The sequence below is a fragment of the Saimiri boliviensis genome, chromosome X (assembly GCF_048565385.1).
Source record: "Saimiri boliviensis isolate mSaiBol1 chromosome X, mSaiBol1.pri, whole genome shotgun sequence".
In the NCBI taxonomy this organism is placed as follows: Eukaryota; Metazoa; Chordata; class Mammalia; order Primates; family Cebidae; genus Saimiri; species Saimiri boliviensis.
The window spans coordinates 33,729,154-33,747,446 of record NC_133470.1 but is presented as its reverse complement, the minus strand read 5'-3'; the positions used below and the strand labels follow the sequence as shown (position 1 = coordinate 33,747,446).

General features: G+C 38.3%; 1 protein-coding gene and 1 non-coding gene across 2 annotated transcripts in view; one reads left to right on the top strand and one right to left on the bottom strand.

Moving 5' to 3' along the window:
* LOC141582797 (lanC-like protein 3) overlaps positions 1-16,898 on the top strand; it is a 100,123-nt gene extending 83,225 nt beyond the window's left edge. The window contains exon 3 of the mRNA XM_074391833.1: positions 988-16,898. The gene's annotated coding sequence lies outside the window, so the exon portion shown is untranslated. The remainder of the gene's footprint in view (positions 1-987) is intronic.
* Positions 11,735-11,874, bottom strand: LOC120366744 (U4 spliceosomal RNA). The gene has a single exon (XR_005581306.1). It is a non-coding gene; the product is annotated as a U4 spliceosomal RNA (small nuclear RNA).
* Positions 16,899-18,293: the final 1,395 nt, after the last annotated feature.

Genomic DNA, 18,293 nt, shown 5'->3' with positions numbered 1-18,293 from the left:
TTTAGCAGTATTTACAAAAAAAAAAGAAAGTTAACATTTGGTAAAGCATAATCTCAATACTAAAACAGAAAAAAAAAATGTGTAAGACAAGACCATTATGTTAACAAAGTATCAGTGAAGATTTCTGGCATGTAAAATTTTAAAAAATTATTTTGTTATAACCAGTTCAAAAGATGCCATTTTTTCAACCATCTGTTGTGCTGTAAATATGTCCTTGTTTTATAGCAGTAATCACTAAATTAGCATTGAGTAAAATGAGTACCTTACTTGTGATATCTAGAGATACCATTGTATTACATAATATACAAAATTTTAAAAATGCACTGTGTGTTTTCCTCCCCCTTCCCTTTTCCTCTATCACCATACCAAGGAATCCAAAGAGATTCCCTAGGCCAGAATACTCTCTCAGTGTGTACAGTTATTATCGCTTTTAAACAGTGAGATAACTGAAGTCCTAGAAGATTAAGTGAGACATAATGTCAAGTAACCTGTGCCTTTTAGTTTGGGTTTTCTACTGTTATACTTTATATCATGACCTCATTTAACAAAAAGATATATCTACTTAACGACACATTAAATTAACCAATATTCTCCACTGTCTCTGTAAAGCAAGCCACTGCTCAGGGAATACTCAAGATTAAATGTTAGCAGGCTACTTTGTTGTTGTCTCACTCATCTATGGAAATGAAAGTTAACAGGAATAGTTTGTATTTGTTATAATACCAGTTCATAGTATTTGCACATATTCTGATAATTGCATAATTTAATCAATATTTTAGAAGCAATTAAAACGAGAGAGAGAGTGGAAAATTTTGAAATGCTTTGGCGTGATTTCATAAAGGTGACACATGAATTTTTAAAACTTTCTAGTTAACTGTAGGGGAAGCAGTGTTAAAACTTTGTAAGTAAGTAATCTGGAAAAAAAATCTACAAATGTAACTAAAATCCAGGCTATCTCCTAAGTATCTGAGTTATTTTTCTAATTAGAAAATTGATCACTGCTGGCAAGATGGCTGAATAGGAAGAGCTCCAGTGTGCAACTCCCAGCGAGAGCGATGCAGAAGGTGGGTGATCTCTGCATTTCCAACTGAGGTACCTGGTTCTTCTCGTTGGGACTGGTTAGACAGTGGGTACAGCCTAAGCAGGGAAAGTTGAAGCAGGGTGGGGCATCACCTCACCCAGGAAGCACAAGGGGTTGGGGAACTCCCTCTCCTAGCCAAGAGAAGCCATTAGGGACTTCTCCCAGCACTCTCACCCAGATACTGTGCTTTTCCCATGGTCTTCACAACCTGCAGACCAGGAGATTCTCTCCGGTGCCCACAACACCAGAGCCCCAGGTTTCTAGCATAAAACTGGGCAGCCATTTGGGAAGACACTGAGCTAGCTGCAGCTTTTTTTTTTTCCCATACTGTTGCAGAGTATTCAGGAGAAAACAGAGACCTATGGGTGAAACAAGGATTTTATTAAGGTGGCCACCAGCTCAGCAGATTAGCATCCCAAGGCTGAGCCAAGGAGAAGGAAAATGGGGTACTATTTTTACACCCAGGATGATGTAGCAGCTAACAGGATTTTAGAAGCCAGAACAAAGAACAGTTAATTAATTTGTAATGTGTTTTGTGATGTACATTACATTTGAAAAAATAGCATTTTGAGAAATGCATTGTACATTCTCTGGGTGTTACCTTGCCCTGTGACCTTGCAGCTGGTCACCAAGAAATACAGGAGTCTTCAGATGCCTGGGGACTTTGCTGAGAATGTGGGGAGAACAGATAGATAAGGTAGGTTCTATGGGGAGTTAATTTTAAGCAGGGCTGGGGCTTAGGTTTTATATTAAACAGTACACAACATAGCAAAAGTTACTTAATTATATAGCAACTAGAAATTTTAAGATTTTGTTTTTACTATTATTGCTATTATTTAATTTCCTTCTTCAATACCCCTGTGGTGCGTGGAAAGCCAGCAAGTCAGAATCATTCACTGCTCTGAAAAAGGGGGCTGAAGCCAGGGAGCTAAGTGATCTGGCTTGGCAGGTCCCACCCCCACAAAGACCAGCAAGCTAAGATCCACTGGCTTGAAATGCTTGTAGCCAGCATAGCAGTCTGAGCTTGACCTGAGATGTTTGACCTTGGTGGGGGGAGGGGCATCAGCCATTCCTGAGACACGGGTAGGCAGTTTTAACGTTGCCTGTATACTTACACAGTGACTGGGTGGAGCCCACAGCAGCTCAGCAAGGCCTCTGCAGGCAGACTATGTCACGAGACTGCCTCCTCACTGGGCAGGGTGTCTCTGAAAAAGGCGGCAGCCCGTCGAGTACTTATAAATAAAGCCCCCATGTTCCTGGCACAGAGCACCTGGGAAAAGGGGAGGTTGTTGGTACAGCTTCAGCAGACTTAAATGTCCCTGCCTGGCAGCTCTGAAGAGAGCAGCAGATCTCCCGGAACAGTGTTTGTTTGGGCTCTTATAAGGATCAGACTGCCTCCTGAAGTGGCTCCCTGACCCCCGTGTATCCTGACTGGGAGACAATTCCCAGAAGAGGCTGAGAGACACCTTAACAGAGGAGCTGTGGTTAGCATCTGGCAGGTATCCTTCTGGGACGAATCTACCAGAGGAATAAATAGACAGCAGTCCTTGCTGTTCTGCAGTTGATTCCTAGGCAAGCAGTGTCTGGAGTGGACCTCCAGCAGACCTGCAGCAGAGATGCCTGTTAGAAGGAAACTGACACATAGAAAAGGTTTCAACATCAACAGAAAGGACATCCACTCAGAGACCCCATTCAAAGGTCACCAGCTTCAAAGACCAAAGGTAGATAAATCCATAAAGGTGGGAAGAAATCAGCACAAAAAGGCTGGAAATTCAAAAAACCAGAATTCCTCTTCTCCAAGGGATTATAATTCACCAGCAAGGGAACAAAACTGGATGGGGAATAAGTTTGATGAATTAAAAGCAGGCTTCAGAAGGTGGGTAAAAACAAACTTCTCTGGACTAAAGGAGCATGTTCTAACCCAATGCAAGGAAGCTAAGAACCTTGAAAAAGGGTTATATGAAATGCTAACTAGAATAATCAGTGTAGAAAAGAACATAAATGACCCGATGGAGCTGACAAACATAGCATAAGAACTTCATGAAGCACACACAAATTTCAATAGCCAAATTGATCAAGTGGGAAAAAGGATATCAGAGATTGAAGAACAACTCAATGGAATAAAGTGAGAAGACAAGATTAGGGAAAAAAGAGTGAAAATAAAGCCTCCAAGAAATATGGGATAATGTGAAAAAGCAAATCTATGTTTGATTGGTATGCCTGAAAGTGATGGGGAGAATGAAACCAAGTTGGAAAACACTCCTTGGGATATTATCCAGGAGAACTTCCCCAACCTAGGAAGGTAGGCCAACATTCAAATTCAGGACATACAGAGACCACCACAAAGATACTCCTCTAGAAAAACAACCCCAAGACACATAAAAAGCACCAGGGTTGAAATGAAGGAAAAAATGCTAAGAGCAGCCAGAGAGAAAGGTTGGGTTAGCCAGAAAGGGATGCCCATTAGACACACAGTGGATCTTTTGACAGAAACCTTAGAAGCCAGAAAAGAGTGTGGGCCACCTTCCAACATTCATAAAAAAAAGAATTTTCAAACCAGAATTTCATATCCAGCCAAACTGAGCTTCATAAATGAAGGAGAAAATCCTTTACAGACAAGCAACTGCTGAGAGTCCCATGATGTGAACCATCTATGGGTCTCTCAACTGTGGATACCAGCGCCTGTTACGGTGGAGGTAGTAGAGGGTGCAATGGACTCTGAGTGCCTTTAGCTTTGGTGGTTTAATGCTCTACACTTGTGCTTGTTGGCCTCATGGCAGGAGGTGGTGCTTTCTAAAAGCATCAGCTATAGTAAAGTGGAGAGGGACTGGTTGTGGGCAGGGCCCTACAACTCCCAAAATTATATGCCCTTTGTTTTTGGCTGCCACAGTGGACAGAGAAGAACCATCAGGTGGGGGCAGGGCTAGGCATGTCAGAGTTCAGACTTTCCTTGAGCAGATCTTGCTGCAGATGCTATGGGGAATGGGGTAAGAATTCCCAAGTCATAGGAGTTGTATAAGGAGGAGGATTATGGCTGCCTCTGCTCAGTCATGCAGGTTTTCAAGTAAGTTAGAGAAAATTGGCAGTCACAGGCCTCAGCCAGCTCTCATGCAAACTGAAGGGACGGGCTCAACCCCACCATGTCCTACTACCCCCAACAGTTCTGAGTCTGTTTTCAAGTGGAGGGCAAGAGAGGCTTGAAAACTTGCCTGCCTTAAAAGACCTCCTGAAAGAAGCACTAAACATGGAAAGTAACAACCGGTACCATTCACTGAAAAAATATTTCAAATTGTAAAGATGATCAACAATATGAAGAAACTGCATCAACTAATGGGCAAAACAACCAGCTAGGATCAAAGTCACACATAACAATATTAACCTTAGACGTAAATGGGCTAAGTGCCCCAATTAAAAGACAGAGACCAGCAAATTGGATAAAGAGTCAAGATCCACTGGTGTGCTGTATTCAGCAGCCGAATCTTACTTGTAAAGACACACATAGGCTCAAAATAAAGGGATGGAGGAAGATTTAGCAAGCAAATGGAGAGCAAAAATAAATAAATAAAAAGCAGAGATCACAATCCTAATCTGCGATAAAACAGACTGTATACCAACAAAGATTTAAAAAGATGAAGAGCATTACATAATGGTAAAGGGATTGATGCAACAAGAAGAGCTGACTATCCTAAATATATATGCAGACAATACAGGAGCACCCAGAAACATAAAGCAAGTTCTTAGACACATACAAAGAGAATGAGACTTTCCCACAATATTAGTGGGAGTCTTTAACACTGCACTGTCAATATTAGACAGATCAACCAGATGGAAAATTAATAAGGATATCCAGGACTTGAACTCAGATATGGACCAAACAGACCTAACAGACATCTACAGAACTCTCCACCCAAAATCCACAGAATATACATTCTTATCAGCACCACATCGAATTTATTCTAAATTCAACCACCTAATTAGAAGTAAAACACTCCTTGGCAAATGCAAAAGGACATAAATCATAACAGTCTCTCAGACCACAGTGCAATCAAATGAGAACTCAGGATTAAGAAACTCACTCAAAACCACACAACTACATGGAAACTGAGCAACCTGCTCCTGTATGACTACTGGATAAATAATGAATTGAAGGCAGAAATGAAGATATTATTTGAAACCAATGAGAATGAAGACACAATGTACCAGAATCTCTGGGACACATTTAAAGCAGTGTGTAGAGGGAAATTTATAGCACTAAATGCCCACAAGAGAAATGAGCAGAGATTGAAAATTGACACCCTACCATCACAATTAAAAGAACTAGAGGAGCAAGAACAGACAAATTCAACAGCTAGAAGAAGACAAGAAATAACTACAAACAGAACTGAAGGAGCTAGAGACACAAAAAACGCTTCAAAAAATCAATGAATGTAGGAGCTAGTTTTTTGAAAAGATCAACAAAACAGACAGCTAGCCAGACTAATAAAGAAGAAAAGAGAGAAGAATTAAATAGCTATAATAAAAAATGATAAAAGGGATATCGCCACCATTTCCACAGAAATACAATGTACCATAAGAGAATACCATAAACACCTCTATGCAAATAAACTGGAAAATCTAGAAGAAATGGATAAATTCCTGGACACCTATAGCTTCCCAAGACTAAACCAGGAAGAAGTTGAATTCTTGAATAGGCCAATAACAAGGTTTGAAATTAAGGCAGCAATTAATAGCCTACCAACCAAAAAAAAGTCCAGGACCAGGCAGGTTCACAGCCAGATTCTACCAGAGGTACAAAGAGAAGCTGATACCATTCCTTCTGAAACTATTTCAAACAACAAAAAAAGAGGCAATACTCCCTAACTCATTTTATTTGTCTAACATCATCCTGATACCAAAACCTGGCAGAGACAACTAAAAAAGAAAATATCAGGCCAATATCCATGATGAACGTTGATGCAAAAATCCTCAATAAAATACTGGCAAGCCAAATCCAACAGCACATCAAAAAGCTTATCCATCACAATCAAGTCAGTTCTTCCATGGGATGCAAGGCTGGTTCAACATACACAAATCTATAAATGTAACCTATCACATAAACAGAATCAAACACAAAAAACACATGATCATCTCAATAGACGCAGAGAAAGCCTTTGACAAAATTCAATAGTGTTTTATGCTAAAAACTCTCAATAGACTAGAAACTGAACGTATCTCAAAATAAGAGCTATTTATGACAAACCCACAGCCAATATCATACTGAATGGTCAAAAACTGGAAGCATTCCCTTCAAAAACTGGCACTAGACAAGGGTGCCCTCTCTCACCATTCCTATTCAACATCATATTGGAAGTTCTAGCCAGAGCAATCAGGCAAGAAAAAGAAATAAAGGGTATTCAGTTAGGAAAAGAGGAAGTCAAATAGTCTCTATTTGTAGACAACATGATTGTATAGTTAGAAGATCTCATTGTCTCAGCCCAAAATCTCCTTAAGCTGATAAACAACTTCAGCAAAGTCTCGGGATACAAAATCAATGTATCCTGAGACATGCAAAAATCACAAGCATTCCTCTACACCAATAACAGACTTAAAAGAGCCAAATCTTGAGTGAACTCCCATTCACAGTTGCTACAAAGAGAATAAAATACCTAGGAAAACAACTAACAAGGGATGGGAAGGACCTCTTCAAGGAGAACTATAAACCACTGCACAAGGAAGTAAGAGAGGACAGAAACAGATGGAAAAACATTCCATGCTCATGGTTAGGAAGAATCAATATTGTGAAAATGGCCATACTGCCCAAAGTAATTTATAGATCCAATGTTATCCCCATCAAGCTACCATTGACCTTCTTCAGAGAATTGGAAAAAACCACCTCACATTTCATATAGAACCAAAAAAAGCCACATAGCCAAGACAATCTTAAGGAAAAAAAAAAAAAAAAAAAAAAGCTGGAGGCATCAGGCCACCTGATTTCAAGCCACACTACAAGGCTCCAGTAAGCAAAACAGCATGGTACTAGTACAAAACAGATGTAGACTAACAGAACAGAACAGAGGCCTCAGAAGTAATGCCACACATCTACAATCATCTGATTTTTGACAAACCTGACACAAAGAAGCAACGGGGAAAGGATTCTCTATTTAATAAATGGTGTTGGGAAAACTGGCTAGCTATATGCAGAAAGCTGAAACTGGATCCCTTCCTTACACCTTACACAAAAATTAACTCCAGATGGATTAAAGATTTAAATGTAAGTCCTAATACCATAAAAAGTGTAGAAGAAAATGTTCACAACATCATTCAGGACATGTGCATGGGCAAGGACTTCATGATTAAAACACCAAAAGCAATGGCAACAAAAGCCAAAATAGACAAATGGAATCTAATTAAACTAAAGAGCTGCTGCACAGCAAAAGAAGCTATCAAAGTGAACTGGCAACCAACAGAATGAGAGAAAATTTTTCAATCTACCCATCTGACAATGGGCTAATATCCAGAATCTACAAAGATATGAAACAAATTTACAAGAAAAAACCCCATCAAAAAGTGGGCAAAGGATATGAACAGATACTTCTCAAAAAATATTTATGCAGCCAACAAACATGGAAAGAAACTCATCGTTACTGGTCATGACAGAAATGCAAACCAAAACCACAATGAAATACCATCTCATGCTAGTTAGAATGGCAATCATTAAAAAATCAGGAGACAACAGATTCTGGAGAGGATGTGGAGAAATAGGAACACTTCTACACTGTTGGTGAGAGTGTAAATTAGTTCAACCATTGTGGAAGTCAGTCTAGTGACTCCTCAAAGATCTAGAACTATAAATATCATTTGACCCAGCAATTCCATTACTGAGTATATACACAAAAGATTATAAATCTACTATAAAGACATGCACACGTATGTTTATTGTGGCACTGTTCACAATAGCAAAGACTTGGAAATAACCCAAATGCCCATCAATTGCCCAGGTTGGTTATTAGAGGCTAGGAAGGGTGGTTGGGAACTGAGTGGGAAGGTGGGGATGGTTAATAGGTACAAAAAACATAGAAAGAATGGATAATATCTACTATTTAATGGCACAATAGGGTGACTATAGTCAATAACTTAATTGTACATTTAAAAATAACCTATGCAACAATCCTGCATGTTCTTCACATGTACCCCAGAACCTAAAATGACAAAGAATATAATTGGATTGTTTGTAATTTGAAGGATAAATGCATGAGGGGATGGATAACCCATTCTCCATGGTGTGATTATCATGCATTGCATACCTGCATCAAAATATCTCATGTACTCCATAAATATATACATCTGTTATATACCCACAAAAATTAGAAAGGAAAAAAGGAAAAAAAAAGTACTTATCTCATTACCACCCAAAGGAACCATCTCTAAATGCCATAATATTTGGGATTAGGGTTTCAACATATGAATTTAGAGAGGCACTAACATTCAGTTTACCAAGTTATATTTCTATTAGCCCTGTGTGAAATAGAGTTGTCATTACTCCATCTCTTTATGAACACTTGGGTGTTTTCCAAATGTTTAACTTTTACATGTTTTGTGAATGTTTAGATCTGTTCTGATATATTAGGACTATCCAACTAACGTAACACTGACATTTTGTACTATCACCTTATCTCTGTTTACTAAAGAGAGCCACTATTGTGGCCTTGTTCTAATTGTACAGGCCTTCCTACTATTTAAGGAATGTCAGCTAGTTACTTTGTAAGGAAATATTAAATTATTTTGATGCGTGTTAATTTGAATATTCCCAGCTTGAGGAACTATTGCCAGAAGATGGCATGAATGTACTACATTGGAAAGTGAATAGATACATTCCTTGTTAAGTAGTACAGAGAGTGCTTTGTAATATACAATCCAGTTTCAATTTTTCTACTCCACTTATATTTTGAAAAACTTTTGCTCTCTAGAAACTAGATTTTTATAGAACTCAAGCATGTTCATCTACATTAAAGCCAACAAATACAAGAATTTTTAAGAGGCAGAGATTTAAGTCTAGAGTTGAGAATCTACAAATAATAAAATCCTTATTTTCAAAATGAAATACCTATTTTTTTTCTTGCTGCTTTAAAATAAATGTTAGTAAATGTTATTAACATTTATTGAGTGACTAATGGCACTGCCTTTCCATAGTAATTTATTATAAGTACTTTATCATGTTCAAGAGACATGTAAATCTATGCAATGCCATTTATAAATGTCTCATAACAGGTTGACAGGATTATTTAGTACCTGCTTAAAACATGAAAAAGGTAAAAACAAGCCTCCTAATAATTGAATCAAATAAATCTGTGTTCTCATTAATCAAGTTTCTTTAATCTTTTCTAAAATGTTACCTGAAATTAAAATGCAACTGCCATTTCTTATCCAGTTTTGACCCCAAATAGGAATAGAACAAATCTGTAGCACTCAATCTGGAGTACTAATCATGAAATTGAATTGTTAGGTGCTGTGGTGGCAGTTTCCCAAGAATAACCTGTCATCAAAGCCTAGAAAATACTGTTATTAATTTAGTCAGATTCTGAGTAAGCTTATGACATATGTTTTTTTATAACCTTCCAAAGTGACTTAGTCATACTAAAACTGTCTTAAAAACGGATGTCATCTATCATTGGAAAACTGGAAATTTCTATCCCTATGTGGCATCTTTGTCCCATCTGAACTTTTAATAAAAATTTGATGTAAATTCTGCCGTTACAGATCCATGGAATATAATAACCACTTCTAGAAGCTGAGATGTGGAGAAATTTTTTTACTGATTTCTCCTGAGGTAAAAAGTCTCAAGTGACTTATAATAATTATAATAATCTCAATGAGCTCTAACAGTGTTCTCCTTATTCTGACTATACCATTATATATGCATTATCATTTGTTTATCACCATAGATTCTGTCTCCCAGACTGGACCATAAGCTCCTTAAAGTAATATGTCTTTGATTTTATTTTAGGAGTAATAAATACTACTGCCTTTTGGCGTAAACCCCTGTGTAAATGTTGTAGATGTACTAATCACACAATGACTCAATGTATTCCTTTCTCAAAAATAATCATTTTCAGATAAATTTATTATAATAGGGGCTTGAAAGATGTTGCAAAGTTCCTTTACATAAATGAGTAAAATACTACTGTGTAGTAAGTAACATTAGTAGTTAGTAGTAACTAACATCAGCAATTAATTATCTCTGCCTTTTTAAAAGCTTTGTTGAAAATGGATTGACTCTAATTGAATAGCAGATACCAGCACAAGTAGATCTTTCTGTGTCAGAATTTAAAATTTCAACATTACTGTCTAGAGTGAGGTAGAACCTAATACAAAAACACCAACTATCAATCAGTGACTTTTCACTAATCTCACATGATGTGGTAAAAATGATGAACAGGGCCATACTTGGAGGAGGAGTAGGGTAGAGGAAATGACCCAAAGATCAGGTTGGCAGGTGCCAAAGCATTCTAACCATCCAAATTAACCAACACTTTCTTGAATGTCTGCAATGTAAAGTACATCTTGAGAGGTGCTAGATAAAAATAAATACGAGATGTGATGTTACGTGCCCTCAAGAGCTTATCATTAAAATGGAAATAAAACTCTCCCTGCAAAGAACATAACCAAACAGTCTCATGGAGAGACAAAGAGAACTCTCTTACAATAATTTTAAACAAGTAGTGTGAAGTATAATGCAAAGTTCTTAAAATGCAATTTCCTGAAAGAATAAATGAAAATAATGATAACTTATTTACATTTATTAAATTATTAAAGTATAGCAATTAAATTGGAATATTGCCCCATTGCAATAGAGGTTTTTGAATCTTTGTAATTAATGGATCTTTGTAATAAATATGAATGGCTGCTGATACCATTAAGTGAAAACCACATGGGAAATTTTTTAATGACTGGGTGAAGGTGTCAACACTTAACTGTATTGATTAATCTCAAAATGAAAAGCAACCCCTTGTTAAATGCCTTCAGCTATGGTACAGGAAAGAAAATTAAAATCAACTATATACATTTTAGCCAAAAATAATATAAAACCTAATCTCTTAGTATATTATTTTGTGGAAAGCACAGGCGACAAAGAAACATAGGAATGCAATCAGCAAAATCTAATGTATAGAAAATGTTCCAAGATAAATGGTCAAGGTTCTTCAATAAATAAATTGAAGAATGAAAGTGAGAGAGGGAATCTACAAAAAAATGTTGTAGAGACATTAAATAAAAGAAATCCAACAAACTGTGGAAATTTGATTAGTGGCTAAATATTTGATGGTATACAGTGATTATTACTATTTGAGATTATAATGATATTGTTGTTATGTTTTTAAAAATGATAGTCTGTTAAAAATACATTCTAAAGTATTCACAGAGGAAATTTTAGATGTCTGGTGTTTGTTTCAAGATGATTACAAAGTTGGAAAAATAGATAAAGCAATATTGGCCATTTGGTGAAGCTATTTGATGGAAATATGAATGTTCATTATGCTATTATATCTACTCTGCCATATGTTTAAAATGTCTGTAATAAAAGAGGTTAAAAACTTACTCATATTAATATTCATTTAAAATGTAATTTATTAGGAAGAAAACCCTCTGGCTATATTTCTTTTTTTTTTTTTAATTTAGTCTCCGTAGAGACTGTCAAAAATTGCCAATGCCAACTATATTTCAAGTCCTCATGGTGGGATATAGGGAAAAGTTTTCAATAGCAATAATTATGCCTCGGATAAACCTCATTGGCTACAATACTGCCACTGTGCAAAGCCTCTGGCTGTATTTCTAATTTCAAGGATATCTGCACATATAGCCACAAATAGAATATAAAGATAAGAAAAGTGAAATAGGAAAAGGATGTGATCCTCATTATATCTGAGTATTTCATGGGAGAGAGTTACTTCATGTTTTTAACTTTAGAAATAATGTATAGTTAAAAAATTGCAGGATTGCTGGCAAGATGGCCGAATAGGGACTATTCCAGTGCACAGCTCCCAGTGAGAGTGATGCAGAAAGAAGGTGATTTTCACATTTCTAACTGAGGTACCTGGTTCATTTCATTGGGACTGGTTAGACCAAGAAGGGTGAGCCAAAGCAGGGTGGGGAATCACCTCACCCAGGAAGCACAAGGGGCCAGGGAACTCCACTCCTAGCCAAGGGAAGCAATTAGGGACTTTTCCCAGCACTCTGGCCCAGATACTTTGCTTTTCCCATGATCTTCAAAACCCACGGACCAGGAGATTCCCTCCAGTGCCTACAAGATCGCACCCTGAGTTTCCAGCAGAAAACTAGGCAGCCACTTGGGAAGACACTGAGCTAGCCGCAGCAGTTTTTATTCATACCCCAGTGGTACCTGGAATATGAGCGAGACAGAACTGTTCACTCCCCTGATAAAGGGGGCAGAAGTGAGGGAGGCAAGTGATCTGGCTCAGTGGGTCCCACCCTTACAAAGATCAGCAAGCTAAGATCCACTGACTTGAAATTCTCACAAGCAGCACAGCAGTCTGAGCTTGACCTGGGACGTTTGAGTTCAGTGGAGGGAGGGGTCTCCACCATTGCTGAGGCTTGAGTAGGTAATTTTACCCTCACTGGTGTAAACAAAGTCTCTGGGAAGTTTACATAGCTATGGTGTGGTGCCCACAGCAGGTCAGAAGTGCCTCTGTAAGCAGACTGTGTCACTAGGCTGCCTTGTCACTGGGCAGGGCATCTCTGAAAAAAAGGAGCAGACCATCAGGGACTTATAAATAATGCCCCAATCTTCCTGGGACAGAGTAGTTAGAAAAAGGGGTGGTTGTGGGTACAACTTCAGCAGACTTAAATGTCCCTGCCTGGCAGCTCTGAAGAGAGCAGTGGGTCTCCCAGCACGGTGTTTGAGCTCTCATAAGGGACAGACTGCCTCCTGAAGTGGCTCTGTAACCCACATGTTTCCTGACTGGGAGACACCTCCCAGTACAGGCTCACAGAGACCTCTTACAGGAGAGCTCTGGCTGGCATCTGGTGGGTAGCCCTCTGGGATGAAGCTACCAGAGGAATAAACAGGCAGCAATCTTTGCTGTTCTGCAGGTGATTCCCAGGCAAGCACTGTCTGGAGTGGACCTCTAGCAAACTCCAGCAGACCTGCAGCAGAGGCACCTGACTGTTTGGAAGGAAAACTAACAAACAAAAATAAATAGTTTCAACATCAACAAAAAGGACATCTACTCAGAGACCACATACAGAGGTCACCAACTTCAAAGACCAATGGTAGATAAACCCATGAAGATGGGAAGAAACCAGTGCAAAAAGGCTGAAAATTCGAAAAACAAGAACACCTCTTCTCCTTTAAGGGATTACAACTACCCACCAGCAAAGGAATAAAACTAGATGGGGAATGAGTTTGATGAATTGACAGAAGCAGACTTCAGAAAGTGAGTAGTAACAAACTTCTCTGAGCTAAAGGAACATGTTCTAACCCAGTGCAAGGAAGCTAAGAACCTTGAAAAAGGGTTAGATGAAATGCTAACTAGAATAACCAGTGTAGAGAAGAACATAAATGACCTGATGGAGCTGTAAACACAGCATAAGAACTTGTGAAGCATACACAAGTTTCAATAGCTGAATCGACCAAGTGGAAGAAAAGATATCAGAGACTGAAGATCAACTCAATGAAATAAAGTGAGAAGACAAGATTAAAGAAAAAAAAGTGAAAAGAAATACACAAAGCCTCCAAGAAATAGGAGATTATGTGAAAAGGCCAAATCTCTGTTTGATTGGTATGCCTGAAAGTAATGGGGAGAATGAAACCAAGTTGGAAAGCACTCTTCAGGATACTATCCAGGAGAACTTCCCCAACCTAGCAAGGCAGGCCAACATTCAAATTCAGGAAATACAGAGAACACCACAAAGATACTCCTTGAGAAGAGCAACCCCAAGACACGTAATTGTCATATTCATCAGGGTTGAAATGAAGGAAAAAATGCTAAGGGAAACCAGAGAGAAAGGTTGTGGTAACCACTAAGAAAGCTCCTCAGGCTCACAGCAGTTCTCTTGGCAGAAACTCTACAAGCCAGAAGAGAGTACGGGCCAATATTCAACATCCTTAAAAAAAAAAAAAAAAAAAAAAAAGAATTTTCAACCCAGAATTTCATACTCAGCTAACCTATGATTCATCAGCAAAAGAGAAATAAATTCCTTCTCTAGACAAGCAACTGCTGAAAGATTTTGTCAGCACTAGGCCTCCCTTATAAGACCTTCTGAAGGAAACACTAAACATGGAAAGGAATAACCAGTACCAGCCACTGCAAAAATATACCAAATTGTAAAGACCATCGACACTATGAAGGAACTGCATCAACTAACAGGCAAAACAACCAGCCAGCATGATAATGGCAGGATGAAATTCACACATAACATTAACCCTAAATGTAAATTGGCTAAATTCCCCAACTGAAAAACACAGACTGGCAAACTGGATAAAGAGTCAAGACCTATTGGTGTGCTGTATTCAGGAGATCCTTCTCATGTGCAAAGACACACATAGGCTCAAATAAAGAGATGGAGGAAGATTTACTAAGCAAATGGAAAGCAAAGCAGTTTGCAATTCTAGTTTCTGATAAAAACAGGCTTTAAACCAACAAAGATCAAAAGAGACGAAGGGCATCACACAATGGTAAAGGGAGCAATGCAACAAGAAGAACTAACTATCCTAAATATATATGCACACAATACAGGAGCACTCAGATACATAAAGCAAGTTCTTAACGAACTACAAAGAGAATGAGACTCCCACACAGTACTAGTGGGAGACTTTAACACTGTACTGTCAATATTAGACAGATCAACCAGATGGAAAATTAACAAGGATATCCAGGACTTGAACTCAGATCTGGACCAAACGGACCTAATAGACATCTACAGAACTCTCCACCCAAAATCCACAAAATATATATTCTTCTCAGCACCACATCAAACTTACTCTAAAATCAACCACATAATTTAGAAGTAAAACACTCCCTGGCAACTGCAGTAGAACATAAATCATAACTGCAGTAGAACATAAATCATAACATTCTCTCAGACCACAGTGCAATCAAATGAGAACTCAGGATTAGGAAACTTAGTCAAAACTGGACAACTACATGGAAACTGAAAAACCTGCTCCAGAATGACTACTGGTTAAAGAATGAAGTGAAGCAGGAATAAAGATGTTATTTGAAACCAATGAGAGTGAAGGCACAATGTACCAGAATCTCTGGGACACATTTGAAGCAGTGTGTAGAGGGAAATTTATAGCACTAAATATCCACAGGAGAAATTAGGAAAGATAGAAAATTGACACCCTAATGTCACAATTTAAAAAACTAGAAGAGCAAGATCAAATTTAAAAGCTAGTAGAAGACAAGAAATAACTAAGATCAGAGCAGAACTGAAGAAGACGGAGACAAAAAAGCCTTTCAGAAAATCCATGAATTCAGGAGCTGGTTTATTGAAAAGATCAACAAAATAGACCGCTAACCAGACTAATAAAGAAGAAAAGAGAGAAGAATCAAACAGAAGCAATAAAAAATGATAAAGGGGTTATCACCACTGATCCCACAGAAATACAAACTACCATCAGAGAATACTATAAACACCTCTATGCAAATAAACTGGAAAATCTAGAAGAAAAGGATAAATTCCTGGACACTTACACCCTCCCAAGACTAAACCAGGAAGAAGTTGAATTCTTGAATTGAAGCAGCCTACCAAATAAAAAAAGTCCAGGACCAGATGGATTCACAGCCAAATTCTACCAGAGATACAAAGAGAAGCTGATATCATTCCTTCTGACATTATTCCAAACAATAGAAAAAGAGGACATCTTCCCTACCTCATTTTATGAGACCATCATCATCCTGTTACCAAAACCTGGCAGAGACACAACTAAAAAAGAAAATTTCAGGCCAATATACATGATGAAAATTGATGCAAATATCCCCAATGAAATATTGGTAAACTGAATCCAACAGCATTTCAAAAAGCTTATGCATCATGATCCAGTCAGCTTCATCTCTGGGATGCAAGGCTGGTTCCACATATGCAAATCAATAAATGTAATCCATCACAGAAACAGAACCCAAGACAAAAAAACCACATGATTATCCTAATAGATGCAAAGAAGATCGTTGACAAAATTCAACAGCCCTTTATGCTAAAAACTCTCAATAAACTAGGAATAAATGGAACATATCTCAAAATGATGAGACTATTTATGACAAACCCATAGCCAATGTCATACTGAATGGGCCAAAACTGGAAGGATTCGCTTTGAAAACTGGTACAAGACAAGGATGCCCTCTTTCACCACTCCTACTCAACATAGCATTGGAAGTTCTGGCCAGGGCAATTGGCATGAGAAAGAAATAAAGGGTCTTCAATTAGGAAAAGAGAAAGTCATGTTGGCATAACAGATGGCATGATTGTATATTTAGAAGACTCCACCATCTCAGCCCAAAAACTCCTTAAGCCAATAGGCAACTTCAGCAAAGTCTCAGTATACAAAATCAATGCACAAAAATCACAAGCATTTCTATACACCAATAACAGACAAACAGCCAAATCATGAGTGAACTCCCATTCACAACTGCTAAAAAGAGAATACCTAGGAATGCAACTAACAAGGGATTTGAAGGACCTCTTCAAGGAGAACTACCAATCACTGTGCAAGGAAATAAGAGAGGACATAAACGGATGGAAAAACATTCCATGCTCATGGTTAGAAAGAATCAGTATTGTGAAAATGGGTATACTTCTCAAAGTAATTTATAGATCCAATGCTATCCCCATCAAGCTATCATTGGCTTTTTTTTTTTTTTTTTTTTTTTTTTTTTTTTTTTTTTTTGAGACGGAGTTTCGCTCTTGTTACCCAGGCTGGAGTGTAATGGCTCGATCTCGGCTCACCACAACCTCTGCCTCCTGGGTTCAGGCAATTCTCCTGCCTCAGCCTCCTGAGTAGCTGGGATTACAGGCACGTGCCACCATGCCCAGCTAATTTTTTGTATTTTTAGTAGAGACGGGGTTTCACCATGTTGACCAGGATGGTCTCGATCTCTCGACCTCGTGATCCACCCGCCTCGGCCTCCCAAAGTGCTGGGATTACAGGCTTGAGCCACCGCGCCCGGCCATCATTGGCTTTCTTCACAGAATTGGAAAAAACCACCTCAAATTTCATATGGAACCAAAAAAGAGCCAGCAGAACCAGGACAATACAAAACAAAAATAACAAAGCTGTAGGCTTCATGCTACCTGACTTCAAACTATACTACAAGGCTACAGTAATCAAAACAGCACTGTATTGGTTCCAAAACAGAGATATAGACCAATGGAACAGAACAGAGGCCTCAGAAGTAATGCCATGCATCTACAGCCATCTGATCTTGGACAAACCTGACACAAACGAGCAATGAGGAAAGGATTCCGTATTTAATAAATGGTGTTGGGTAAACTGGCTAGCCATATTGAGAAAGCTGAAACTGGATGCCTTCCTTATACCTTATACAAAAGTTAACTCCAGATGGATTAAAGATTTAAACATAAGACCTAACACCATAACAACCCTAGAAGAAAACCTAGGGAATACCATTCAGGACGTAGGCATGGACGAGGACTTCATGATTAAAACACCAAAAGCAATGGCAACAAAAGCCAAAATAGACAAATGGGATCTAATTAAACTTAAGAGCTTCTGCCCAGCAAAAGAAACTATCATTAGAGTGAACTGGCAACCAACAGAAAGGGAAAAACATTTTTGCAAGCTATGCATCTGACAAAGAGCTAATATCCAGAATCTACAAAGAACTGAAACAGATTTACAAGAAAAAAAAAAAAAACCACCATCAAAAAGTGGGCGAGGGATATGAGCAGACACTTCTCAAAAGAAGACATTTATGCAGCCAACGAACATATGAAAAAAAGCTCATCATCACTGGTCATTAGAGAAATGCAAATCAAAACTATATTAAGATACCATCTCATGCCAGTTAGAATGGTGATCATTAAAAAATCAGGAGACAACAGATGCTGGAAAAGATGTGGAGAAATAGGAACACTTTTCCAGTTGGTGGAAGTGCAAATTAGTGCAACCATTGTGGAAGACAGTGTGGCGATTCCTCAAGGATCTAGAAATAAAAATACCGTTTGACCCAGCAATCCCATTACTGGGTATATTCCCAAA